The sequence below is a fragment of the Pongo abelii genome, chromosome 16 (assembly GCF_028885655.2).
Source record: "Pongo abelii isolate AG06213 chromosome 16, NHGRI_mPonAbe1-v2.0_pri, whole genome shotgun sequence".
Classification (NCBI taxonomy): domain Eukaryota; kingdom Metazoa; phylum Chordata; class Mammalia; order Primates; family Hominidae; genus Pongo; species Pongo abelii.
Genome location: NC_072001.2, coordinates 101,516,559 through 101,544,403, shown reverse-complemented (window position 1 = coordinate 101,544,403; position 27,845 = coordinate 101,516,559). Strand labels below are relative to the sequence as shown.

The following is a 27,845-nucleotide window of genomic DNA, read 5'->3' as shown; positions in this document are numbered from 1 at the left end:
GACTGGGTCCTCTCTGAAGTTTTTGACTCTCAAACTTGTCCATGCTGAGCCCCCATCAATTATAGTTCAGGTTTGCTACCTTAACACTGGTCTTCATGGAGTTTCCTGCTCGTGGGTTTTGCTTCCAGAAAGTTGTGATTTTCTGCCTCTGCCTGTTTATTTCTCTAATTTTTGGTGCATCGGTTTGCCCTGTGACCCCAGTTCTCCGACAGATCTAGCAGAAGTGTTGATTTTTCAGTTTGTTTGGCTTTTCAGTCGTTAACTCCTTACATACCAGGCCCAAAACTGGAAGCCAATCAGTTTATTTTTAAAAAGAGTCTTCTTAGGTTTATTAAAATTAACATTTTATGAGGATTCCAGGATTCCTCTTCCATTCTACTTTACCTTTTATTCTCTGTTTCAGTTAAAATTTACTTTCTAAATCTCTCCCAAGAAAAGTTCGTATACACTATCTGGATTATTTAAATTGAACAGTCCCATACAATTGAATGCTTATTTATTAACTATGGTAGTAGACGAAGACTTCCCTTCTCCTGCTCTCAGTGGTAGCTTGCTGACACTTGAGATTGGAATATGAATTTAGAATAAGTGTTCCTCTCAGTGAATGCAGCAAATTAACAGAATGTTCCTTTTGGGATGGCTTCTATTTGGAGTGTGCTTTACGGTACCTTGGCTCTTCTATTTCATTACATTTTAACTTTGCTTTTTCTAACATCACTGGAAGTGGCCAGAGTTGGCAGCTCTTGCATCATGTATCCAAGGAAATATTTTGGGGGCCTATTAATTCTCAACAACTTCAGCTGGCAAATGGAAAGTCTGGAAACAAATGAGTTTGGCGGGCAGCCCAGGCTGTCAAACCAGGCTCCTGTTCATTAGTGAGGACCCACCTTTTGTGCTCTGATGCGGTTCTACTTTGCAGATGGTTTCTTTATCTGAGTTAGTGGACAGCTTTGGGAGCTGGAAGATTTTTACTCTACTCACTCAAACAGGAACGTGGAGGCACAGAGAATTGCATAAAGGAGAGGCACAACCGCGGTCTCAGTGGAAGGGTCTTGAGGTGTTCTACTTGCACGGTTGTTTTTCTCTCCTGGACTCTTGAGGTTTGCATTTCAGTCCCATGGATGAAGAAATATGAACTCAGAAAAACACCTTTCTCTTCCTTTTGGAACGGGAAGTCACATTCTGACACGTGTCATATGTGTGTCTTGTCCATGAGCAGAACTCTGGGTGTCTTGGCTGCTCCATCATTCTTCCCTCATCCAGCTCTTCCCTCTCCACTCACCATCTTGGTCTCTGGGGTTTCCCTTGTCAAGTCAGAAAAGTGGGAAAAGCTTCTGGATGTTCTACCTCTCCTCTTCCTCCATTTATTTCTTCTCTAGAAAAGAATTTTTATTTTCTTATTACAAAAGTATTGCATGATTCCTGTAGAAATTGTGCAAAATGCACTCAGTGGAGTTTAAACTGGGATCCACTGGTCAATGGGGTTGGGGGGATGATGTACCTTATTCCCACCCCCCTGACTAATTGATTTGTTTGAGTTTACTATTAGTTTTCTTTTTGCAGGGGATAAGCTAAGAGGCTTGCAAAGGGAGAAGAGACACATTAATCACAGCATTTTAAACACAAGAACTGTAGAAACCCACTTGGCCTTCCTCCATGGAATCTTGTTTAGGAATTGCATTTGATTTTCTAGAACTTTGTCTAAATCAGCAGTTCGTAAAGGATGGCCCAAGGACCCCCAGGGATCCTGAAGTTTCTTTCAGAAGGTCTGCAAGATCCTCCCATTTCCAATGACATATCTGTGTGAACCTGGATTTTCTTTGCCTAATTCAACCCAACAAAATATTGCAACAGATTGGATGCAGAAGCAGACCCAATAGTACAGCTGTCTTCTATGATGCCAGATGTTAAAAGAGATTTGAAAAATGTAAAACAATGCTTCTCTTCTCATTAAAATTTTCTCTTTTGGGGAAGTATAGTTGTTTTAATACAATATTTATATTAACATGTAATGGGTTTTTATTGTTATTTTAAAAGGAACTATTAAATATTTTAAAATTTCTCAGTTTTCATTTCTAATAAAGTAAATTTTGATAGATAAAACCGACATAATACAATTGCTTTGGGATGCTCAATAAACTTTAAATATGTAAAGGGACCCTGAAAACAGAAAGTTTAAGAATAACTATCTGAGTTATCTCAGATAACTGTGCCTTAAAAGCAACAGTTGTTTGGAAGATGTCCTTCAACTATAATGGATAATAAATGATGATATATTCATACATGGAATACTATAAAGCAGTGAAAATGGATAAGCTACAGCTACACACAATTATATGTTGAATAAAAGCTCCCAGGCACAAAAGAAGATGTATAGCAGAGTTTTTAATTTTTTTTTTTTTTTTTTGAGATGGAGTCTCGCTTTATCGCCCATGCTGGAGTGCAGTGGCATGACCTCAGCTCACTGCAACCTCTGCCTCTCAGGTTCAAATGATTCTCCTGCCTCAGCCTCCCGAGTAGCTGGGACTACAGGCATGTGCCACCATGCCCAGCTAATTTTTTTGTATTTTTAGTAGAGATGGGTTTCGCCATGTTGGCCAGACTGCTCTCAAACTCCTGACTTCAGGTGATCTGCCTGCCTTGGCCTCCCAAAGTGCTAGGATTACAGGCATGAGACACCGTGCCCGGCCCCTTTTTAATTTTTTAATTTTTATTTTGTAGAGACGGGTCTCACTATGCTGCCCAGGCTGGTCTCTCGTGGCTTCAAGAGATCTTCCCACCTTGGTCTTCCAGAGCACTGGAATTGAAGGTATGAGCCACTGCATCTGGACCACATTGTAGGTTTAAAAACTAGTAAAAATAAATGATAGTGCTGAGGGATGCATACCTAGGTGGTAAAAGTATAAAGAAAGGCACAGAGGTGGTACATTGAAAGTCAGGGTCATGATTGCCTTCATGGGGTCGGGTGAGGGCTGCACATGGGAAGAGTGTGTAGGAGCTTCCTGGAGCTGGCAGTACCTAACTTGTATACATTGAGACCTGATGCCTTTCTCTCTGTGTGGGTCTGCTGGTTATTAACCTCTTGACTTTTAGCTTTAAACCCACATTTTTATGTACCTTTCTTGATGCTGGGGCTGGGACTCTGGAAAACACATTCTCCTTTGCCTCATAGCTCTGTAACGCACTGACAGTAGGGGCCTCTGGAGAGAGGCTGGCAGGCTGGAGGAGGGAGATGGGATTCGTTATTTCCCTTGGCTTTCTGCTCTTGTCAATGTCTCTGCAGCCACGATCCTTCACCCTAGCAGGTCCAGTCAATTCCAGTAGCAGCTGGTAAGTCCAATTTTTAGCTTTTTTTTTTTTTTTTTTTGAGATGGAGTTTCGCTCTTGTCACCCAGGCTGGAGTGCTGTGGCACAATCTGGGCTCACTGCAAGCTCCGCTACCTAGTTTCATGCAGTTCTCCTGCCTCAGCCTCCTGAGTAGCTGGGATTACAGGCGCCTGCCACTATGCCCAGCTATTTTTGTATTTTTAGTAGAGATGGGGTTTCACCATGTTGGCCAGTCTGGTCTCAAACTCCTGAGCTCAGGTAATCCAACCACCTTGGCCTCCCAAAATGCTGGGATTACAGGCATGAGCCACCACACCAGGTCCAGCTTCTTATGCTACTTGAAACAGCCTTGACGTATCTTCTCAGAGGGCTCAGCATCAGCCAGCAAGGCACCCAGTCCCACTGGATCCTTTTCTCAAAGGTCTCAGTTCCATCTCTGCAGGATCCTTCCTTCAAGCTTCTAAACTTTAATATTCCCACCCTCCTTCCTTTATCCCTGCAGCTCTGGGGGTAGTAGCTGCTTCCTTCAGGTAGCCAATTTCTATAGAAAACACTTGCAACTTATTACCTAAGGTTATAAATGGCACTGGGCCCTCTTACTGTCGTTGTTGTCATTTGCATTTTATTACCAAGCATTGGAGGAACTGCTGAGGAATCTCCTTTGGGAGATGCTCTAGGTATTACCTCTGTGGGAAATCCATGTCTACCGTTATCTTTTTCATTCTCAATAATTTAGTTAACACTTCTTCATATTATATTTTTTTCTATTAAAATAACTGGTCTCTTGACTGAATGCTTGTAATACAGAAAGTGGTTCCAGGAGTGACCCCCAGGTCCTCAAAGATGGGATTTGGGGCAAGATTTGATCTTTGGATTTGAATACGGTGCTGAGCTCCTTGTCATGGCAGGCAGTGGCATCATGAGCAATTAGTGTGTCACCTGCAGTGGTGTGTGAACGAAATGCTTCCTGAAGCAAATGCCTGAGGAGCAGGTGGCTGCCATGTTTGACTGTGAAGGGGTCATGATGACCACCAGGACAGGAGGGCAGGTGGTTCTTCCTCAGTGCACTGGAGCACATAGAGAAAGGAAAAGGACACACTCAGGCCATTAAACTCTCAGTTCAAGTCTCCACCAAACAATCAGAGAGAACCCTCTGAATCTTTCTTTTTTCTTTATATCTCCAGGGCTGACCTTGCTGAAAACTAGACAAAATACTAAATTGTGCAGGATGAAGAATTACAACCTAAAGTGAATTCAAAGCTATGGCAAGCCTCTACATGAAATTTAGAGGGTTCTTTGGGAAGGAGTGGGACCTTGAAAACTGATAATGGAGATATTTGGGTGCATTCAGATGAAGCTGATAATTTTGGAGGCCTGAGTCCCTTTGATCCTCCTTCCTTACCGGTGGAAACAGCTTGCCATTGGTGTCTGAGGAGACCAGGCTTTTATTGCTGGAAGAAATTGTAATAATGTCATGGAGGGAAGTTCCCTTGAAAGGTGGGCCAATCCTTTTCAAGACCAAACCAGCCACCTTTTGTTGCTCAACAAGGTCTAAAGAACAAGTACAAAGCAGGACACCGGAGGAAATGGCTTACGTTTCAAAAGAATTGTGAGATCTGACCAATTTATGTTATTAGAAACTTGAGGGATATGAGTAGTAATGTGTTATGAGGGTGTTAGACAAAGAAGACAGGATATTACACTGGGTAGGACCAAATTCCTGTATGTGGTTGCATTTACCAGAGACCTTGGATTTAATGTGTGGCTGGAATTAGGTCTACTGGTTTATTTGGTTTGGATGACCGAAGCTTGGGCCCAGTGGGGATCCACACTTAAAAAGGATGAGATGCCAGAACTTCCTTGCCATAATGGAAGGGAAGGGATCCAAAGGTTTAGGGGGATGGGAATGTTGAAATTTTGTTTGTTTGTTTGTTTGTTTTTTGTTTTGTTTTGTTTTTTTGAGACGGAGTTTCGCTGTTTTGCCCAGGCTGGAGTGCAATGGCATGATCTCGGCTCACAGCAACCTCTGCCTCTTGGGTTCAAGCAATTCTCATGCCTTAGCTTCCTGAGTAGCTGGGATTACAGGCATGCGCCGCTACGCCTGGCTAATTTTGTATTTTTAGTAGAGACGGGGTTTCTCCATGTTGATGGCAGGCTGGTCTTGAACTCCCGACTTCAGGTGATCCACCCGCCTCAGCCTCCAAAAGTGTTGGGATTACAGGTGTGAGCCACTGCACCCGGCATGAAATGGACTTTTTACATGAAACCTTTACCTCCCAACCCTTCTACCTCTCAATTACATCCCTCAAGGGGACCCAGAGTGTCTTCCCTTTGTTAAGACTCTGAGAAGCGCAGTGGTGAGGAGGCCATTGTACCATCATGGACGATGCTGCTACTCATTTGGATTCTGACTGCAGCGGGGATGATGGGATCCCCAGGTGGCAGAGATTGGGTGGCAGAACTTAACACTAGAGATAGGTGGGCCATGCAGAATGGGCAGTGGGAATGAGGGGCCAGCAGACTGCTGCTGGCCACAGGGATCTTTGGCAGTGCCTGACTGGCTATTATGGTGTCCTTAAGAATGAAGTAGATGGGCAGCCTAATAAGTGTTGCTTTATCTATTTGATGGCAGAAACTCCACCAGGTCTGGGTGGTCAGAGGTGCCACAGGGAACAGTCACAGCCTCTCGCCCCAATCCCAGGCCTAACCAGTTCTCAGATTGGAAGCCCCTTGATTGAATCCTCTCGAGGGCGGCTGCACTGTCACAAGTGCAGATCGTGAATCTTCTTCCAAGCCGTACCCAAAGGAACACGGAGTCACTTACAAGAGTGGTGCTACACAGAGGAAAAGGAAATATTGAGACCCTTCAGGATTTTCTGACTCTGAATTGATGTTAATTCCTGGGGATCCAAAATACCACTGGGATCTGCCCATCAAAGTGAGGGCTTATAGTGCTTAGGTAATAAATGGAGAATTAAGCCAAGCTCAAATCGTGGTGGTCCCTGTAGGTCTGTGGACTCATGCTGTGGTTATCTCTCCATTTCCAGAATATAAAATTTATAATGTACATACTTGGCAATGGGCAGAATTCTTTAGTTCTTTCTGATAGGAAGTCCCTGGAACATCCTTCCCTATCAGAATAGTAAACCAAAAGCTTAACCACAATCCTGACTCTGAATGGATGTAAGTTCCGCCATCGAATATGGATAGATGTGGGTGATACTCACCACATACTATGATCCCATTAACTCACCTGTTGGGGCTGTGGATGGATCCTGGGGAATGAAGATGGGCTCTTTTCTGCTTAATCAAGTGGTGACTTCAATTGCTGCTGCTATTCCAGATGTGGAATTTTATTTTGGAGGAAATCAACATGATCCCTAATATTAGAATGCAGCTATCGACCAGATAAATACCTTTTCCCTAGACCCATTTGCAAGCACAGTCAGAAGATGTTTGCTTTTACCTGACAAAGCCAAATGACACCAGCCTGATACGGTATGTTATAGTTCTTTTTTAAAAATAAAGAAAAATCATAATGTCTCATATAAATACAATTAAGTTTCTGTCTTAGTGTTGTTATACTATCAAGACAAAATGGCTGAAGAGATTTTCATTTGAATTAAAGGGTGTATTTGAAGTGGTTTAACAAAAAGACAGGTGTCATAGAATGTGCACTTACTTTAGGGGCCAGGGGACATGTCGCTGAGAAAGGCAGTCACCAATCAGGATACACTGAGAGGCATGCTAACTACTGACCAGGACACACAGCTGAGTTCACAGGATGTAGATGGTGAAAAACCCAGTGCTTCAGCACAGAAACCTTTGTGCATAGCCTCCAAACTCCAGTGTCTGGTTCAAGGTCAAGCTGTTCTTCCAAGGACATCCCAGTGCTGTGTGCCCTGGAGCCAGGCACACTGGGGCTGCATTTCATGCTGCACATGGACCCGGACCAGCACCAGAGAAGGCTCAACTTGCTAGTCAGTTGGTCAAAGCTTTTGTGAGTTAGCCAGGGGATAGTTGCACATCACGTTAGTTACATATCATCTGGATTACCCAGAACCAACACACATGACAGTGAGGATGTGTTGGAGACTGCCCTGTGTGAGAAATGCTTTATGAGCAAGAAGAAAGATTATCTCTCTGGTCTAGTTTTTTGAGGAAGCCTGTGGAAAAATTAAAGGTTCAGAATGAGCTCTCAAATAATTAGACTGACCTCATACCCAAAGAAGGAATAAGCTTGCCAAATACAAAACTATGTGCTCCATCACCGCTGAGAAAGGATCGGAAGCAGCTTCCTATCTCCATTCTTGGAAGTAAATGTGGTTCCTTTGGCTTTCAACAGGCCCAAGGGCTTCCCTGGGTCTTAGTATGTGCCACACTATTTGTCTTTATAAGCTTTCTGGTCCACTTCTGTTGCCAGACTGTGAGTCAGCAGAGACATACACCAGTGTTTACTATTCCCCAGCCCTGGCTAAAAGTATGTGTCCAATAAACATTTCCCCAATGGAAAAGTTTAATTTCTTGTTTGTCTTTTTATCCCTCTGCACTGACAACGTCCTGCTCCATAGGCTGACAAATGCACACACATACACACACTTTCTCGAGAAAGATGAGATAGAGGAGAACAGTTTAGAATTATGTTTTTTTTTTTCTATTCTAGCTTTACACTACAGGGCATCTCTAAGGAGCTGCAAATAATTTCTCCTAATGGTTAAAATAAGATTCGGACTCATTTGAATTTTAAAATATATGCCAATGGGATTTTTATTATGTTTCACAGGGAAGATACTAGACAGGATGCCTATAAAAAGCTAGGTTCAGAAAGCTCCAAAAAAGTGTCTCAGTTGACACCTTTTAATTTGGCAACTGACTAAATAGGAAGGACTGTTGTTTCCACTGATGATGCTACTCATAGGCAGGGTGTCAGTGCATACCTGGAGGAACCGAAATTTTGGAACTAAAAACGAGCACAGAGAATTTTGCAGGCCTCCTGTTTCTTGGAGAGGTCCTACCTCTGTGTAGGACCTGTAGAACTGCAGATCTTTTACTTGGGTGAAGATCCCCACCAACTAAATAAAAATCATGCATGGTTGTTGTCTTTGCTGTTGTTCACAAGCTTCTATTTTTTGTGCCCTTAGTTTGCTAACCCATTGCATGCACATAACACACCAAAAGGTGTGCAATATTTACCCACACCCTGCATTGGAGGAGAGCGAGTCTTGGAAGGGGTGAGAACAATTCCCCAGCGTCTCCCAGGAAGGAAGTGACTGAGTGGGTTCCTTCAGATCCTCATGCCCTGTTGCTTCTCAACCATCTCTAGAGAGGAGAGTGGGCACCCTGAGGACAGTGGCTCTAGGTCTGAGAAAGGATCCAAGGCATGGACTTGAGGAATATAGTGACTACAGGGAGGGTGTCCTGCTTCCTATGGGAAAGGTGAGAACAGCTTCTCCTGTGTTGACAACCCAAGGTTCTAGAAACTGGAGAGTCCTGGTCATGCAACATGGGAAATTTGCTAAACCATCTGCGATTTAGTTTCCTTCCTGATCATAAATGAGGATAAATAGTGCTTCTGCTGTGGGATTACATGAAACAATGAATGCAAAGAATGCAATACACAGAGACCTGAAGACAGGGCAGCAGTTGTGCTTTCTATTTGCTCCCTTGATGATTCTGTCTGTCTTAGCCAAGGATGTGTGGCACCCAAGGCTCCATTTTATAATTTCATAGAAGAACCTTCTTTCTATTTTTTTTTTTAATAGAGACAGGGTCTTGCTCTATTGGCCAGACTCACTCTGTTGCCTGATGCAGTGGCACAATCCTAGCTCACTGCAATCTCAAGCTCCTGAGCTTAGTCCATCCTCCTGCCTCAGCCTCCCAAGTAGCTGGAACTACAGGTGTCTGCAACCATGCCAGACAATTAAATGTTTTTTTTTGGTAGCAACAGGCGTCTTGATATGTTGCCCAAGCTGGTCCTGAACTCCTGTCCTCAAGCAATCCTCCCGTCTCAGCCTCCCAAAGTTCTGGGATGATAGGCATGAGCCACCATGCCTGGCCAGGAGAACCTATTGACCTCTTCCAGAAAGGGTATGTGGCAACAATGATGGCATCTCTGTGATGGTATCCAGTGGCTCAAATTTAGTGTCACTGTGTATGCCTTGGACGCTAACGTTGAGGTATCATCATTGGAAACAGTCTCTTTTTTGTAGTCTCTCATCACGTTTTAAAGTCAGCAACTTTTATCCCCCTTTATGGTTTTATATCCTGTCTTGGTACTGACCTGAATGTAAATACGGAAATATTTATCTGAATGTACATCCATGTGGATAGAACATGGATAAAATAGATGGCAGAATGGGATTTTTTCTACTTCTGTCCCACCCTCAACCTTTCTTGTTTCTTTTCTCTGTCTTGCATCTTCTAAGAGATTTTTTTTTTTTTTTGGGTAAGCATGAAAAAGAAGCTGCTGACGCTGGTCTATCTAAGCTGTGCTCTAAGAGGCAGCCCAGGTTGATAGGAGAACTGATTGCTGGTCTGTCTTGTGTTTCATTTGGAAGAACCTAGACTCTGCAGTTAAAGGAGCCCTCAGGAGCCCTCCAATCTGGTGGACCGGGAGTGGGGGGCTGGTCATCCAGGAGGAGTGGGGGGCTGGTCATCCAGGAGGAGTAGGGGTGGGGCGAGAGCAGCACAAAGCACAAGGGGCCTTATAGACACTCCTCTGGGTGACAATGGGACAAGCAAAGGACTGACTTTTGTGTGTTTCTGCTGTGTCTAATGGTAAGATTTCTTTCTGGTAATGGATTGCACTTTCAAGCACTTTTATTTTTATTTTTTGAGATGGAATCTCACTCTGTCTCCCAGGCTGGAGTGCCGTGACACGATCTCAGCTCACTGCAACCTCCGTCTCCCAGGTTCAAGCAATTCTCCTGCCTCAGCCTCCCAAGTAGTTGGGATTACAGGCATGCGCCACCAGACTCAGCTAATTTTTGTATTTTTAGTAGAGACAGGGTTTTGCCATGTTGGGCCAGGCTGGTATCAAACTCCTGACTTCAAGTGATCTGCCCATCTTGGCCTCCCAAAGTGCTTGGATTACAGGTGTGAGCTAGTGTGCCTGGCTGACCTTCAAGCACTTTTAGACATGGCTCACGTAGCTATGAAGTTACAAATGTAATCTTAATATCCCTCTCCATGTGTCTCTCTGTCATCTATCTATTTTTAAAACAGACCCAAAGAGGTAGGTTCCTTTTTAAAAAAATTCAGGATTAGGGCATTACACATTCAGTCAATCAAATTCTACCATTAAGAGTGTAGCAGATAAACCGTATGCAATTTAGTAATTTTTATTTATTTATTTTTATGTTATTTTATTTTTTTTGAGATGAAGTCTCACTCTGTCCCCCAGGCTGAAGTGCAGTTGTGCAACCTCTGCTCACTGCAACCTCCACCTCCCGGGTTCAAGAGATTCTCCTACCTCAGCCTCCTGAGTAGCTGGGATTACAGACACCTACCACCACGCCTGGCTAATTTTGTATTTTTAGTAGAGATGGGGTTTTGTCAGCCCGTTGGCCAGGCTGATCTCAAACTCCTGACCTCAGGTGATCCACCCGCCTCAGCCTCCCAAAGTGTTGGGCTTATAGCTGTGAGTCACTGCGCCCGGCCAATTTAGTAATTTTTAAAGGCATGGAATACATGCACACACTTCACCTTCAAATGTCACATGCGGGAATGTTCTTTTGATGAGCGCTCAGAAGTTTTAGGGCCCCAGGGTCATGTAAGAACACCAGCTCTCATGGGCTAGAAGAGGCAGTGGGGCTCTTGGCCATCATTTAGTTCAGGGGGCTTTGGGTTGTGCTCTGTGGGACTCTACAGACAGTGGAGGGTTTTAACTGGGCATTCAGGCCGTGTTAGTTTTCTAGGACTTCTATAACAAAGTACTACAAACTGGGTAGCTGGGGACCACAGAAATTTATTATCTCATAATTCTGGACGCCAGAAGTTTGAAATCAAGGTGTTGGTAGGGCTATGCTTCCTCTGAAGGCACTGGGAGATTGGGGTGGGTGTATGTGTGTGTGTGTATGTGTGTATGGGTGTGGGTAGGATTGAGATCTGTTCCAGACCTTCCTCTGGGCTTCTGGTAGCCTCAGGCTTGTAGATGGCCATCTTCTCTCTGTCTCTTCACATTGTCTTCCCTTAGTGCATGTCTCTGTGTCCAGATTTCCCCCTTTTGAAAGGATACTAGTCGGCCAGGTGCAGTGGTTCACGCCTGTAATCCCAGCACTTTGGGAGGCCGAGGCGGGTGGATCACGAGGTCAGGAGATCGAGACCATCCTGGCTAACATGGTGAAACCCCGTCTCCCTAAAAATACAAAAAATTAGCCGGGCGTGGTGGTGGGTGCCTGTAGTCCCAGCTACTCGGGAGACTGAGGCAGGAGAATGGCGTGAACCTGGGAGGTGGAGGTTGCAATGAGCCGAGATCGCGCCACTGCACTCCAGCCTGGGTGAAGAGTGAGACTCTGTCCAAAAAAAAAAAAAAAAAAGGATACTAGTCATATTGGATTAGGGGCCACCCTAATGACCTCATTTTACTTGATTACTCTTGTAAAGACTTGGTTTCCAAATAAGGTCACATTTTGAGATACTGGGAGTTAGGATGCCAACATGTCTTTCTTGGAGGGGATGTAATTCAGCCCATAACAGGTGCTTTTACAAGGTAGGAGCTCTACCCTCTTTTTTCATTGTGTTTTTTTGAGACAGAGTCTCGCTCTGTCACCCAGGCTGGAGTGCAGAGGCGTGATCTCAACTCACTGCAACCTCTGCCTCCTGGGTTCAAGCGATTCTCCTGCCTCAACCTCTTGAGTAGTTGGGACTATGGGTGTGTGCCATCACACCTGGCTAATTTCCATATTTTTAGTAGATATGGGGTTTCACCATGTTGGCCAGGCTGGTCTCGAACTCCTGACCTCAAGTGATTCTCCTGCCTTGGCCTCCCAAAGTGCTAGGATTACAGGTGTGAGCCACTGCGCCTGGCCTCTACCCTCTTTTACTAGGGCAAGATTTGTTGGAAAAGAAGTTCACTGCTAAACATTTTGGAAATCCATCATCTGAAACATGAGGGAACTGAGGCCCAGTGGGGTAGATGATTTGCCCAAGTAGTTCAACTTATGGGGCAGATTTGGGACTTGAACCCAGGCCTCCAGACTTTGTGTGTTTTTTACTACACAGCAGTAGCTATTATGCTAGCCCATAGGAAGTTCTGATTGCTGGCATGGTTGTTAAACCAACTTTATTCTTTTAAGTTTTCATCAGTCTTTTTCAGAAGTGTCCCTTTTAATTGGAGAATTTGACATTGACATTCTGTTGGCTGGAAAGAGCCTAAGGCAACATAAAGTAATTGTCTTTCATTAGAAGAGTTCAGAAGTACATTTGATGATCTTGGTCACCTGCTGAAAAATATTCATTTCTTCCTGGAATAATTTTGAAGTGAAAAGGTGGAAAGCAATCCAACAGTTAATGACATATGATCGATACTGAGTAGGAAGAACATAATGCTATTATTGGGCTACTGCTTCTTTGATTTTTTAAATTCCCTGTCACTTTTTTTCTCCCACATTATCTGACAAGACTTAGTGACAGAAACTGACTTGAAAGATTCAGAACTTCTGGGAGAGTGGATACCAGTCTGAAAATCCTGTGTAGTTTTGATTTTCTTGTGACAGTTTGGTAGTGTGTGTACACCCACAAAATGAAAGTAATTAGTCAGTGAGATTCATCTCGTTAGGCCAACATCTATGCTGTACTGTTTAGACGAATTCAGGGCAACTAGAGATCTGTCCAGGAGGCAATGCTGAGATGAGAGTGGGTCACATCTATGCTGGGTGACCCCTACCATTCTCCCTCCTCATTGGCTTGTACCTGGACACCCCTCCACCCCCTCCACCCCTTGCTTTCTTCCTGTATCACTACTAGGGAATTCTGGGAATATGTCAGCTTGCATGCACATCTCCAAGGCCCTCTTCCTCTTTGGAGTAATTCAACAACCAAGGCCAGCGAGGCAGCAAGTTCCCCCAAGCTCTCAAAGGAAGAGGCGGAGGCTAGCATTTTCCAGGACACAGGGTGAACACGAGGGACTCATGCACAGAAGCCGTGCCTCTCCCAGCAGCCCAGAGGAAGACTCTAGTTGTGCCCCTTGAGAACTTCCAGGCCTCTGCACCGTCTGCTCCAAGGGAGGCTGCCAATATTGCTGACCCCAGAGAGCTGGAGGGTCCCCATGAAGAGGCACAGGAATATTTGTGTACTGCATGGTTAGGAGCTGATGTACTGGTTGAGTGGAATAAACCTAAGAGCAGCGAGGCTCCTCTGGCATTGCTTGGCTGAGAAATGAGTCAGTTTGGGTACTTTGGGAAGCAGCTGGTGAGACACAGAAGTGCAAACTATTCTGGAGGTAAATGCCTGTGAAAGATAAAAAGGAGAAGGAACAGGACTAGGCAGAGAAAGCTGCAGACCATGAGGTGGGTCTGCTGTCTGTGCAAGAAAAGGCATTAAGAAGGCCTTGCCATGCAACTCTGGGAAGTTAGCCTTCCCCGGTGGAGCTTCAGCACAAAGGCTGCCCACAGTGTCCCTACAGGACAGAAGTGGCCAGGCCTAGTACTGCACTGGGCTCCATCACTGTCTGGCCACTGCTGAGGAGACTACAGCCTTGGCTCAAACACTCCAGCAAGTCCTAAAGGTGCTGCAGCCAAAGAATGTCAGCCGATTGCACTCCTCACCCAAGATTGTCTCAGGAAGGGAGCTCTGAGCAGGGCACCCCATGGCTGCTACAGGGGTAAGGCCCAATCATGTCACTGGCCCCAGCAAATGCTGGAAGGACCCCAACAACTTGACCTGTGTATGCTCTACACACAACCAGTAAGAGGCCAGAACACTGTGACTATGGAGGGGACTTGGTAACTTGAGAGAGGAGAGCCAGGTTGATGAACTCTCTCTCTCCCTTTCCTTCCTTCCTTCCCTCCCTCCTTCCCTTCCCTTCCCTTCTCTTCCCTCCCTCCCTCCTTCTCTTCCTTCCTCTCTCTCTTTCCCCTTCCCCTTTTCCTTCCTTTCCTTCCTTTTCTTTCTTTCTCTCTTTTTCTTTCTGTCTTTCTTTCTCTTCCTTTCTTTCTTTTTCTTTCTCTTTCTCTCTTTCTTTTCTTTCTTTCTCTCTTTCTCCTTCTTTCCTTCTTTTTTCTTTCTTTTCTTTTCTTTCTTTCCTTCTTTCTCTTTCTTTCTCTCTCTCTCTCCTTTCTTTCTCTTTCTTTCCTTTCTTTCTTTCTTTCTTTCTTTCTTTCTTTCTTTCTTTCTTTCTTTCTTTCTTTCTTTCTTTCTTTCTTTCTTTCTTTCTTTCTTTCTTTCTTTCTTTCTTTCTTTCTTTCTTTCCTTTCTCTCCTTTCTCTCCTTTCTCTCCTTTCTTTCCTTTTCTTTCTTGTCTCATTTTGTTGCCTGAGCTGGCCTCGAACTCCTGGGCTCAAGTGATCCTCCCACCTCACCTTCCCTAGTATCTGGGATTACAGGTGTGTAAGGCTTCTCTGGGCCACTCTGTCTATGGGATAGCCCTGCTCTGCCTGTGCAGCAGCCAAAAAAAAAAAAAAAAAAAAACAAAAAACACAATACACATATATGTATATATTATATATAAGATACACATATATATTTGTATATACTTATATATTTGTATTCTATATACACACATATGTACACAGATAGATACATCTATGTGACAGACAATGACTTGTGTTCACACATGGATTTATATTTGTATAGACATAGAGAAATACATGCAAAGGTGTCAGGATGACAATGTGGTTATCCTAGGGGTGAGAACAAATGGAAGATTTGTGTGCATGTCAATTAGTAATAGTTTCTTTCACAATTTTACAGTTTTGTGCACTTTCTATAACCAATTATCTGTGGACTGCAATGTTATCAAAGTAAAACATGCACATTGTTAAAAATCTGAGAGTAAAGAAAAGATTTATAATGAAAACAGAGGCCCAGCCCCCATATCCGCCACTGGCTTCACTTTTTAAATATTTCAGTTGTCTCTTTCCATTGTTTTTTCCATACTTCTAAATAATATGTTCACAGTGCACTTTCCTGATTTTTCTATTTTAGACATTGCCCAGGTCTTCCTGGGGTAAGAGGGGAGCATTCATCTCCTTGGCGCTGCCTCACCTGACCCTCCCCTCCCTTGTCTCCCCCATAAGATGACATTGTCTTACAATTGTTAGTTAAATCAATAAAGAAACGTTCATATCGTTATGACTCTATGAACATGGTTTCCTGAACAGCCACATATTTTGCTATGATTGTTTTCTTTTATAACATAGGTAATTTTGTGCATTTCCAGTGAAAAATAAGTTTTTCTACCATTGTTCTCTCCCAGCAGGCAGATTCCTCTACAGAGCAACTCACATTTCTTGTGTATCCTTCTAGAGAAATTTTATGCACAAGCAAGCACATATGTATATATTTTCCTTTTCCCCTTGAAATAGTAGCATATGATACACATTATCCATTCTTTGCTTTTTTTTTTTAAAAAAAATACATTGTAGAGAGTATTCTACATTAACACATATAAGCTTAACACACATAAGCATGCCTTATTCTTTATAATGGCTGCATAGTATTCTATTGCATAAATAGACAAAATTTATTTATTTAACTACTGGTCTATTGGTGGAAATTCAGGTTATTATCAGGTCTGGAATGAATACTGTATACACATGTCATTTCATATGTGTGTTTGCTATCTATTTAAAAGAAAAATTCCTGTATGTGGAATTTCTGGGTGAGACAATACAGGCATTTTACATTTGAATGATATTGTGAAGTTGTTCTTCAAAGGGAGTATACCAATTCACACTTTCATCAACGTAATTTGTTTCTTGAGCATTTTGCAAACACAAAATGATTTCTTGTTTGGTAAGTGACTTGACTTACTCTTTGCCAATCTGATAAAATACTACAGTGAGATGTGATTATAGTTTTATTTTGTAGTTGTTTTACTATGAATGAGTTTTAGTATGTTTTTTGTATATTTAAGAGTCAATATAACTCCTTTTATCTGAACTATTTATTAGTCATATTTTGCCAATTTTTCTATGAATTGTACATCCTATTTATTGTAGAAACTATTTATGTATTAGGGAAATTGGCTTTTTGTTGGAATATGACTTGCAGATTATTTTATTCAGTTTGGGGTTTACTTTTTGACTTTTTTATAGTGTTTCTTTCATGTAGAAATTTTCATTTTTTTATGTCATCAAATTTTGCAACTGTATAGCCTTAGTCTAATTATGAGATGACATCAGATAAATTCAAATGGAGGAACATTTGTCAAAATAACTTGTCAATACTTTCAAAAGTGCCAAGGCCATGAAACATTGAGGAATTGTTACAGATACAGGAGCTGAAGGAGAAATAACTAAATGCAACATGGTTTCCTGGATAGGATCCTGGAACTGAAGAAAGGACATTGGCAGAAAAGTTGGTGAAATTTGAATAAGGTCTTTAGTATTATGCCAGTACAAATTTCCTGGTTCTGATAATTGTACTATGATTATGTAAGATGTCAGCATTAATGGAAGCTGAGAATGGGGGTGGGGGCATGTAAAACTCTCTGCTCTTGTTTTGTACTTTTTCTGCAAGCCTAAAACTAGTTAGCTTTTTTTTTTTTTAATAGTTTAAAAATGTAATTTGGGCAGAGGTTTCCAGTTATCTACCAAAATTTATTTTACCCTCTTTCCTTATTAAGAACCCTGGTTAATGTTCTAGCTTCTTTGCAGATTAAGGCTGATGGATGAAAAGAAAGGGTGAATTTACCAAGTGGGCCTTCTGTGAAAGCCCGTTTTGCCTTTCTGTTTCCAGTTGTCTTGGAAACAGAAAAGGTGACAAGGTGACTGGAGCTCCAGCAGCCATCCTTGGTTCGTGAATTTCAGAGGCCTTACATTTGACACCTCTGATATCATGAACCATCTGCAGCAATGGCCTATCTTGTTGTTATGAAGTCTCTATATACCTAGAATGCTATTTCTAACTGAGATAGCAGTGTGGCTCCTGGCCTGCCTCACTTCAAGAACTTAAAAAAAGACAAGTCTCCATGTTTCCTCCGGCATAATTTTGGTTTCATTTTTATATTAAAAATTTTTCTTTTTCTTTTTTTTTCCCAGAGACGGAGTCTCGCTCTGTCGCCCAGGCTGGACTGCAGTGGTGCGATCTCGGCTTACTGCAAGCTCCGCCTCCCAGGTTCATGCCATTCTCCTGCCTCAGCCTCCAGAGTAGCTGGGACTACAGGCGTCTGCCACCACGCCTGGCTAATTCGTTTGTATTTTTGGTAGAGACGCGGTTTCACCGTGTTAGCCAGTATGGTCTCGATCTCCTGACCTTGTGATCTGCCCACCTCAGCCTCTGAAAGTGCTAGAATTACAAGTGCGAGCCACTGCGCCCGGCCAAAAATTTTTCATCTATTTGGAATTAATTTCATTTGTTCTAAGCATAGAGATAGAGACCTAACAATTTTTTCTCTAAATACCTACTCAGTTGCCAACACCACTGATTTACCGAATTTCCTCTAGTGACATTCAGTGCCATTTTAATAGTATTTTAGATTTTAATAGCAATTTTGGTCTATTTCTGTGCTTTCTATCTTGTCGCATTGATCTAATTATTCATGTGCCATTACCACAATATTTTCACTTTAGTTTTATTAAATACTTTAATGTTTGGTAGGACAAATATCTCAACTTTTTGTTTCAAAATTTTTTCTTTCTGCGCATTTCCATATGAACTTTAGAATCAGATTGTGTTCTATATTTTTAATTGATATTTCATTGAGACCACATTAAGTTTATGTATTAATGTAGAAAAAAATGACATCCTTTAAATATTAAGTCTTCCTGGCCGGGTGTGGTGGCTCACGCCTGTAATCTCAGAACTTTAGGAGGCTGAGGCAGGCGTATCACAAGATCAGGAGTTCGAGACCAGCCCGGACAATATCATGAGACTCCATCTTTACTAAAAATACAAAAATTAGCCAGGCATGGTGGCGCATGCCTGTAGTCCTAGCTACTTGGGAGGCTGAGGCAGAAGAATCACTTGAATCCAGGAGGTGGAGGTTGCAGTGAGCCGAGATGACTCCACTGCACTCCAGCCTGGGTGACAGAGTGAGAATCCGTCTCAAAAAAAAAAAAAAATGAAAAAAACCTGAGTCTTCCTATCTCAACAAAATGGAGTATGCCTTTTAATTTATTCAAGTATGTCCTTCTGTAGCATTGGAAGGTTTTATTTAGGTGAATCTTATACATTTCTTAGTGTTTTTATGCTCATGTATTCAATCTTCTCCGTTATTTTCTTCCATTGTATTTCCTAACTTGTATATATTCTAATAATCTTGTAAATTAATTTTGTAATCATATAACTTAATTTTTATATTGTTTATAATAATGTTTTTAGTTGATTTTTTTCTAGTTTCTTCAGATATGCAATAATATTGCCTAACTATAATGATACTTTTACTCTATTCTTTATCATTTAGGTACTTTAATTTCTTCCTTACATCTAATTGCATCAGATTGTTAAATTATAGTGGAGAGGAAGTCAAAGTTCTGATATTGGAACGAGTAGGTGATTTGATTTCTAAATTGGGTGATTTGAGAAAAATTTAATGAATAGGCTGTTTCCAAAGCAAGCAAGGTGTGAGGAGACGTCATGGTGCAAGACTCTGTAGCGACCGCGGGAAACCCTTACTTCCTCTAAGCCTGATGGGTAAAGGGAGGGAGAAACTTTGGAGCTTAGAGCCAGAGAGAGCTGTGTGGAGGGGGCTGTCAGACAGGAGCAATGGCTTTTACTTGAGCATCACAGCCAACCTGCAATGACAGTGAGAAAACAGGAAAATGATACCTAGCCCTGCTCTCTCCCTCCCTCTGATCTGCCAGTACTCTCCATGGGTTGAACCCAATGAGCAGCCTGAGATAAAGCATCCTGTCAATGACATAGGTGAGCTTGCCTCTTGGGCAAGAGCAAATGGAGAGGCAAACAGTGGACTTAGAGACACAAAGGGGGAGAAAACCAGCACAGGGAACATCCTTGTCTTATTCCTGACACTAGTAGGAAAGCCTCTAGTATTTACCATGAGGCATATATGTTTGTATGTTGTGCATGTATATATCTAGATAGCTACATAAATGTATCTACATAGATGTATCTATCTACCTGTGTATCTGTTGACCCTTGACCAACATGCACTTGAACAGCATGGGCCACTTATATTTTTCAATAAAGTTGAAAAATATTTCATGGGTGCATATTTTTCAATAAAAGTTACACTAAGTATGCTTGTCTCTCCTACCTCCCCTTCCAACTCTTCCACCTCTTCTGCCTTTGCCACCCCTGACACAGCAAGATCATATTCTCCTCTTCCTCCTTCTCAGCCTATTCAACATGAAGATGGCGAGGATAAAGGCCTTCATGATGATCCTCTTCCACTTAATAGTACATAAATACATTTCTTATGATTTTCTTAATAACATTTTCTTTTCTCTGGCTTACTTTATTGCAAGAATGCAGTATGTAATGCATATTGTTACCAGCGGCAAATTCATATGGGTTGGCAGCAAACTCAATCCTTGCCTCCTCAGAGAAAGTAAATCAGCCAAGAGGCAGAAGTAGGTTTAAGGCAGAGGAAGAGACTGAGGCAAATTTTAGAGCGAGAGTGGGAGTTTATTAAGAAGTTTTAGAGCCGGAGCAAAAGAAAGCAAAGTACACTTGGAAGGGGGCCAAGCAGGCAACTTGAGCAATCCAAGTGGCCCATTCAGTCCCTGACCTGGGATTTTATACATTGGCATGGCTCTGGGGTTTTATTGTCTCTTCCTTTAATCCTTCCCTTGGGGAGGGCTGTTGCTCAACTGCCACATGTACAGTGTTGGTCAGCACTTGGGAGCGTGACCACATGCATAGTGCATTTATTGAGGTTGTGCCCATGCTCTCCGGGGGTGATTTTCCTTTGTGGGTCAAATGCCTCTAGAGGGAGCTCATACATCTGCCATTTTGCTTCTTCCTGTGCATGCTTGAGCCTGCTCGCCCAACTCCTGAGATCTTATCAGGAGGCTACGGATCACCAGCTTTGGGTGTTTTCCATCTGTTGGGAGACTGTCTTCCTATACATTTTCAGAAAGGCAGTTTAACAACTGCCAAACCATCATCTGATAGTCACCTGGCATTCCTGGGGGGCCCTTTCTTGCTCTTCTCATGTCTGCCTAACTACCTACTCTAACAATATAACATAGAAAAGATGTGTTAAGCAACTGTTTATATTATTCATTTATTTATTTTGAGACAGAGTCTCACTCTGTTGTCCAGGCTGGAGTGCAGTGGCCTGATCTCGGCTCACTGCAACCTCCACCTCCCTAGTTCAAGCGATTCTTGTGCTTCAGCCTCCCAAGTAGCTGGGATTACAGGTGTGTACAACCATGCCTGGCTAATTTTTTGTATTTTTAGTAGAGATGGGGTTTCACCATGTTGACCAGGCTAGTCTAGAACTTCTGGCCTCAAGTGATCTGCCCGCCTTGGCCTCCCAAACTGCTAGGATTACAGGCATGAGCCACCGCGCCTGGCCTGTTTATGTTATTTATAAGGCTTCCAGTCAACAGTAGGCTATCAGTAGTTAACTTATCAGAGAGTCAAAAGTTATATGTGGATTTTCAGCTGCATGGAGGGTTTGTGTCCTTAATCTCTGTGTTGTTTGAGAGTAAACTGCATACCTTTGTATGTGTTAGTCCATTTGTACTGTGATAACAAAATACTTTACACTAGGTTATTTATAAACAAGAGAAATTTATTGCTCACGTTATTGGAGGTTGGGAAGTCCAAGATCAAGGTGCCAACAGATTTGATGTCTGGGAAGAACTTTGTAGATGTTGGCTTGTTGCTGTGTCCTCACATGACAGAAGAAGCAAGGGAGTTTTCTCAAGCCTCTTTTATAAGAAAATTAATCCTATCATGAGAGTGGGACCCTCATGACTTAATCACTTCCCAAAGGCCTCACCTCTGAAAATTATCACTTAGGGTGTTAGGTTCCAACATATGACTTTTTGGGGTGATACCAACATTCAGCCCACAGCAGCATGAGATCACATTTAAGAAGAAACCATCAATTTTTTAATTAAAAAATTCTAAAAATTCTAAAATTGATGTCCAATATTATATCAAACTCTTTGCAGCATTTAAGATGATCAAGATTTTTATAAATATAGTAATAATAGATATTTTAATGCATATTCAATTATTGTGTTATCTTTGCAGTGCTGATATGAAAACTTAGTCATATTGTATTTTTTTATATGATGCTAGATTCTACTTGCTCATATATTTTACTTAGAATTTTTGTATTTTCTTAAACTGCTGATTGAACTTACCTGGGAAACTGGTTGTGTATATAAGTGTATGTCTTCTTTTTTTTTTTTTGAGATAGAGTCTTGCTCTGTCACTCAGGCTGGAGTGCAGTGGTGCGATCTTGGCTCACTGCAAGCTCTGCCTCCCAGGTTCACGCCATTCTCCTGCCTCAGCCTCCCGAGTAGCTGGGACTACAGACGCCCTCCACCACCCCTGGCGAATTTTTTGTATTTTTAGTAGAGACGGGGTTTCACCGTGTTAGCTAGGATGGTCTCGATCTCCTGACCTCGTGATCCACCTGCCTTGGCCTCCCAAAGTGCTGGGCTTACGGGCTTGAGCCACCACACCCGGCTCTGAGTCTGTTTAATTTTTAAGAAACTGCCAAATTCTTTTCCAAAGTAGCTGTACCCTTTTGCATTCCCACCAGCAATGAATGATGAGAGCTTCTGTTGCTCCATATCCTCACCAGCATTTGGTGTTATCAGTGTTTTGGATTTTGGCCTTTCTGATGGATGCGTAGTATTATCTCATTGTTTTAATTTGCAATTTCTTAATGACACAAGATGTTGAGAATAGTTCCCTATGCTTATTTGCCATCTGTCTATCTCATTTGGTGAAGTGCCTGTTTAAGTCTTTTGCCTATTTTAAAATTGAGTTGCTAGTTTTCTTATTGTTGAGTTTTGAGAGTTTAAAAAATATATTTTAGATAACAGTTTTTATAAGATATGTCCTTTGCAATTATTTTCTCCCAGTCTTGGGAGGCTTGTCTTTTTATTTTCTTGATAGTACCTTTTACAGAGTGAAAGTGTTTAATTTTAATTAAGTCCAGCTTGTCAATTATTTCTTTCATGGATAGTGTCTTTGATGTTGTGTCTAAAAAGTCAAATTATACCCAAGGCCATCTACAATTTCTCCTATGTTTCTTCCTGCTTGGTTTTTTTTTTTTTAACTCAAATAATTTACTATCTCTTCTTATTTTTTTTCTAAATATTCCATTAAATGATTTATGCTATAGAGTTCTCATCTTTTTCCATGGACTCTCCCATCCAGAGTTATCACTCTTCCTGTTTTAACATGAATGGTTGCTCTCTAATGCTGCTGGTTACTCAAATTCCTCCCTCCCTTCCTCTCTCCAACCCTTCCTCCCTCTCTCCCCTCTCCCTCCCTCCCTTTCTTTCTCCCTCTTCTCCACACACCAGGCATTATTATGGGTGTGACACAGCAGGAAACAAAGCAAAAATCCCTGCCTTCATGGTTTTCACATTCCAGAAGTTGGTGCCATAAAATAAACTAACTGAATAAATAGTAACATATCAATTGGTAATGAGAGCTAGGGAGAAAAATAGGGTAAAGATGATAAGGAGTGATGGAAGTAGAGAAGGGGTCACTGTGATTTGTTGGATGATCAGTGGAGTCCTCCTTGATAAAGTGCATTGGAACAGAGATTAAAGGCAGTGAAGAAAACGATCACATGGATATCTGGGGAAAAACGTTTCTAGGCAGAACGAATTGAGGAAAATCTTTTTAGTTTAGAATTTTACACCCAGCCAAACTACCACTGAAATATAAGGATAAAATAAAGACCTTCTGGGATGTGCAAGGACACAGAGTATTCAAGTATAATGACTATTTCTTAGGAAATTACCATGAGGTGTGGTCTAGCAAAATTGAAGAGTACAAAGGCATTAAAGTAGGGATGCATTTGGAAGGTTCAAATATAAAAGGAGGCAGCATGGCTGGAGCTGAGCGAGTGCGAGAGAGAGCAGTAGGAGATGAGTCAGAGGTGCAAGGAGGTCATGCGTGCAGGACATTGTAGACCGCTGGAGGGCCGTTGGTCTGCACTCTTTGTGAGATGAGGCAGGAAAGGAGGGTTTTGCAGAAAGGACATATGTTTTCAAAGGATCCTTCTGGCCTTTCTGTGGAGAACAGATACAAGGGGAAGCCGGGGTACTAGGTCTCTTGTGTTAGATTTTGTTTTCTGCACCCCATCTACCTCAGTTTTTGGTTTACTCTTTAATTCTGCCAGGCACGTCTTTAATAGTATCCTAAGAAAGAATGCTTTGAAAGTAAATGTTCCATGTCTCTGTTTGCCTAAAAAGGCCTTCATTCTCTCCTTACATGTGAAGAATATTCCAACTGGGTGTACACTTCTAACTTGAAAATTACTTTCCTTCAGAATTTGGTAAACCTTATAGTCTTCTAAGAACTTGTACTGGGAAACTTGATGTATTTCTGATTTCTGATCTATTGCTTTCGACTTCTTTTTGTCTCTGGAAGGTTTTAGGATATTCTCTCTAATTTTCAAGTTCTATAATTTCATGATGATGTAGTATATGTGTGTGCACATGTGTCTTCCCATCTTAGTAGGCCCTTTGTGGAGAACCATATTTTTCAGTTGTGAGGAAATTTTCTTGTATTGTTTTTAAAATTTCCTCTCCTTAATTCTCTGTTCTCTCTATTTGTTAGATTTTGGACTCTATAGAATGACCTTTGATATTTTTTATTCTTTTCGTTATCCTTTTCAACTTTATGTCATTTTGTCCTATTTATTTCTTGGGACATTTTCTCAATACTATCTACAAATTTTTTCTTTTATCTTTGCAATTAGACAAATAGATTTTTAAATTTCTATGAGCACTCTTCTATAAAATAGCACTGTGTGTTTGTTTTGCAAAACAAAGCGCGTGTAGAGGAATAGTAAAGGTAGAGTTCTTTCATTTGTTCCCTGTTCACTGCATGATCTCTTTCTTCTGGGTTCATTTCTCCTCTCATTTGTTTGTTTTCTTTCTATTTTCATATTGGATGACTTGCTCCCATGTCTGATGGTACTTCTTTAATGCTGGGTGATTTCATGGAGGGCCTGACCTTTATTTGGGTGGTTTCCAAATGCCAGACTATGGTGGTCTTTTCTTTTCCCTTCCCTTCCCTTCCCTTCCCTTCCCTTCCCTTCCCTTCCCTTCCCTTCCCTTCCCTCCCCTCCCCTCCCCTCCCCTCCCCTCCCCTCCCCTCCCCTCCCCTCCTCTTCCCTTTTCTTTTCTTTTCAGACGGAGTCTTGCTCTGTCACCAGGCTGGAGTGCAGTGGCACGATCTCGGCTCACTGCAACCTCTGTGTCCCGGGTTCAAGCGATCCTCCTGTCTCAGCCTCCTGAGTAGCTGGGATTACAGGCACACGTGACCACGCCTGGCTAATTTTTGTATTTTTAGTAGAGATGGGGTTTCACCATGTTGACCAGAATGGTCTCGATCTCTTGACCTCGTGATCCACCCGCCTTGGCCTCCCAAAGTGCTGGCATGAGTGTGAGCCACCACGCCTGGCCATATGTTGGTCTTTTCTTTGGTTTATTCCACTTCTCCAGGTGAATGCTCTAATCTCTCTGCTGGTGGAATAGATTCTTGGCTGCTGGCATTTGGTATCTAGGGTGTGAGACTGGAGGTGAGAGTCATGATCACTCCATATTTGATCCTTCAATTACGTGTCCCCATCTTGAGTTCAGGTGTTGGATGTCTCTGACTCCTGCACCATTCTCTTTCAGTTTCTCTAGGATGAGGACTTCCATTTTCCTGCATGAGGGTGCACACCCACTGCTGGCCTTCTGTGTGGAATTGGAGCTGGGGAGAGGGTGGCAGTACGCATTTCTGTGTGTTACTTTTAACTGCTACCTTCAACTGCATTCCTCTGACTCCAGCTTCCTGGATATTTTGAGGGGGGCGGTGCAACTGGACTCTCTTCCTGTCAAGATGCCTCTTTGCAGACTCTTTGGGCTATTGCTTCCTCCAGTTTGTCAAATTAGTTACCACTGCTACATCTGCCTTCTGTTTCCTAAAAATATGTCAAACTCTTTTGCCCACTGATGTCTTTGCCACCATTCTCTCACCTTGTGGGCTGCACAGTTCTCTCTTTTGCTATAATACAAGTGGGGCATAGGAAGAAAGGAGACAAACATTTACTTCATCTGCCATCTTTTCATAATTAAAAACTCAAATAGGGTAAATTTAACAGGAAGAAAAGTAATTCTACCAGCAGAAGATCATTTTGCAGTGTAGTTGAATTAAATTCAGTCTGTCACCTCCCTTAATGTGCCCCTTCCTGTGAAAAGTCCCCGTCATCCTCAAGAACTTTCAGGCATAGAAAACTAGAGGGACCTTCTGGAGAAAGCAGGAGTGAGGTCCTGAAAAAGCTTAAATAAGTGGCTGGCTCTGAGGGAGAGTGAAGTCATACTAGACCCCCGTGTACATCTTGGGACAAATTGTCCTGCTGCCCAGCCTCTAGCTCTTCAACATGCTGGAAAATTGGGAATGTGGAACGTGGGAGCTGAGGGCCAAGGCAGGACAGGGCCTAAGTGGCTTCTGCTGCATCTGAACTTGGTGAATCTGAGTCCCAGAAAGCCCTCTGATTTATAGGCTGGGGCCCTAGGAGTAGGCAGCATTTACAGGAAGACAGCTGTGCTATAGCATTTCTTCAGTTTTAATCATGTGCATCAGCTTCAGGGCCCTGGTCTCTTCAAGAGGAGAAGGGCTGAGTGATAACTTTTGTGAGTTAATATCCTATGTCAAGCACCATAGTAGACACACAACAGGCATCATCTCATTCAATTTTCAGAGCAAACATGAAAGATAAGGCTCACTATCCCCATTTCACAGAAGAGGAAATAGAAGCTCAAGAAATCAAGAAATTCAGAGCCAGAACCTGAATCCAGGATGCTTTGGCCTCTGCTTTGACCAAAACATGAGGTAGATTTAGGTCACTGGTCTCATCAATGACTCCTGGGCCACACTTCAGTGCAGATATGTTTTGCTTGGCCCATAAACTAGAGGCTCACACAATGTTCTAAAGATATTTAGAATTAGTTGGCAATGTTGGGGGATCAGGAGAGTTTACATAATCACCTGGAATTTCAGCTCTTCTTGAAGAGTCAGCAGACCTCACAGCATGGGGTCTGATGTGGTTTGGCTGTGTCCCCACTCAAGTCTCATCTTGAATTGTAGCTCTGTAATACCCATGTGTTGTGGGAGGGACCCGGTGGGAGATAATTGAACCATGGGGGTAGGTTTTCCCATGCTGTTCTCATGATAGTGAATAAGCCTCATGAGATCTGATGGTTTTATAAAGGGCAGTTCACCTGCTCATGCCCTCTAGCCGGCCGCCACGTAAGACGTGTTTTGTTCCTCCTTTGCCTTCTGCCATGATTGTGAGACCTCCCCAGCCATGTGGAACTGTGAGTCCATTAAACTCTTTTTCTTTATGAATTACCCAGTCTTGGGTTTTTCTTCATAGCAGTATGAAAATGGACTAATGCAAGATCCATGAAGTCTGTGTGGTAACAATACCTTGGAGCTAGGTGAAAGTTACATCCTCTAGAAGTGTAGGGATGTGTTCTGTGGCCTTCCATGTGGTCCCCAAATAATCCACGTAAGCATCTGGCCCCCAGATAGCATGACATTATTTTATGTAGATGCAGCCAAACTCCACAGATAACACAGATATCTGGTTGCCAGTTTGTCACTGTCCCCGCCACTCCCTATGACTCTCCATCATAGGCCCTGATGTTGGTACTTGTTACTAAGCTTCTATTGTGCTTTTTTTAAATAGCATTATCTATTGAACTGAATGAGTAATATTAAGTATCTAAATTATTGAATGAGCTTGATTTAGAAGGGGGAACTTATAGAGCAGCTTTATGAATTACAAGTATTCCCAATTCAACTCCCTTTCTGGGTTCATTTTGTCATTTTTTTGTTCCTAGATGAATCTTGAGCTGGCACATCTTAGATAATGAGAAGTTTACTCAGTCTAATAATAATGTCACTTCAACCTTCTTCCTCTCCCATCTTCCTCCATATCTGCCACCAGCCTGCAGCTGGGTGATGTGGCTGGTTGATTGGCTTATCTTACCTCTCCTTGCTGCATCTGCCCCCAGTGCTTGGCTGCTGCCTTCAATACCTCCAGGTCAAGAGTGTGACAAGGCACAGTTTAATGAGACTAGAAAGGTTGAAACAGGCTCAGGTTGGTGTCCTCTGGGTTGAGCTAACCCTTTGTGGTTCCCATCTGAGATCTCTCCCTGCAATCCAGCTGCTTTTGACTCCCTTCAGCCTCTGGG

The 27,845-nt window shown here is 42.4% G+C and overlaps 1 long non-coding RNA gene across 2 annotated transcripts in view; it reads left to right on the top strand.

The window, feature by feature from the left end:
* Positions 1-27,845, top strand: part of LOC112129112 (uncharacterized) — a 105,590-nt gene that overhangs the window by 45,795 nt on the left and 31,950 nt on the right. For both annotated transcript variants that reach the window (XR_008513820.2, XR_008513821.2), the window contains exon 2: positions 2,722-2,809. This is a non-coding gene — a long non-coding RNA (uncharacterized LOC112129112). The remainder of the gene's footprint in view (positions 1-2,721; positions 2,810-27,845) is intronic.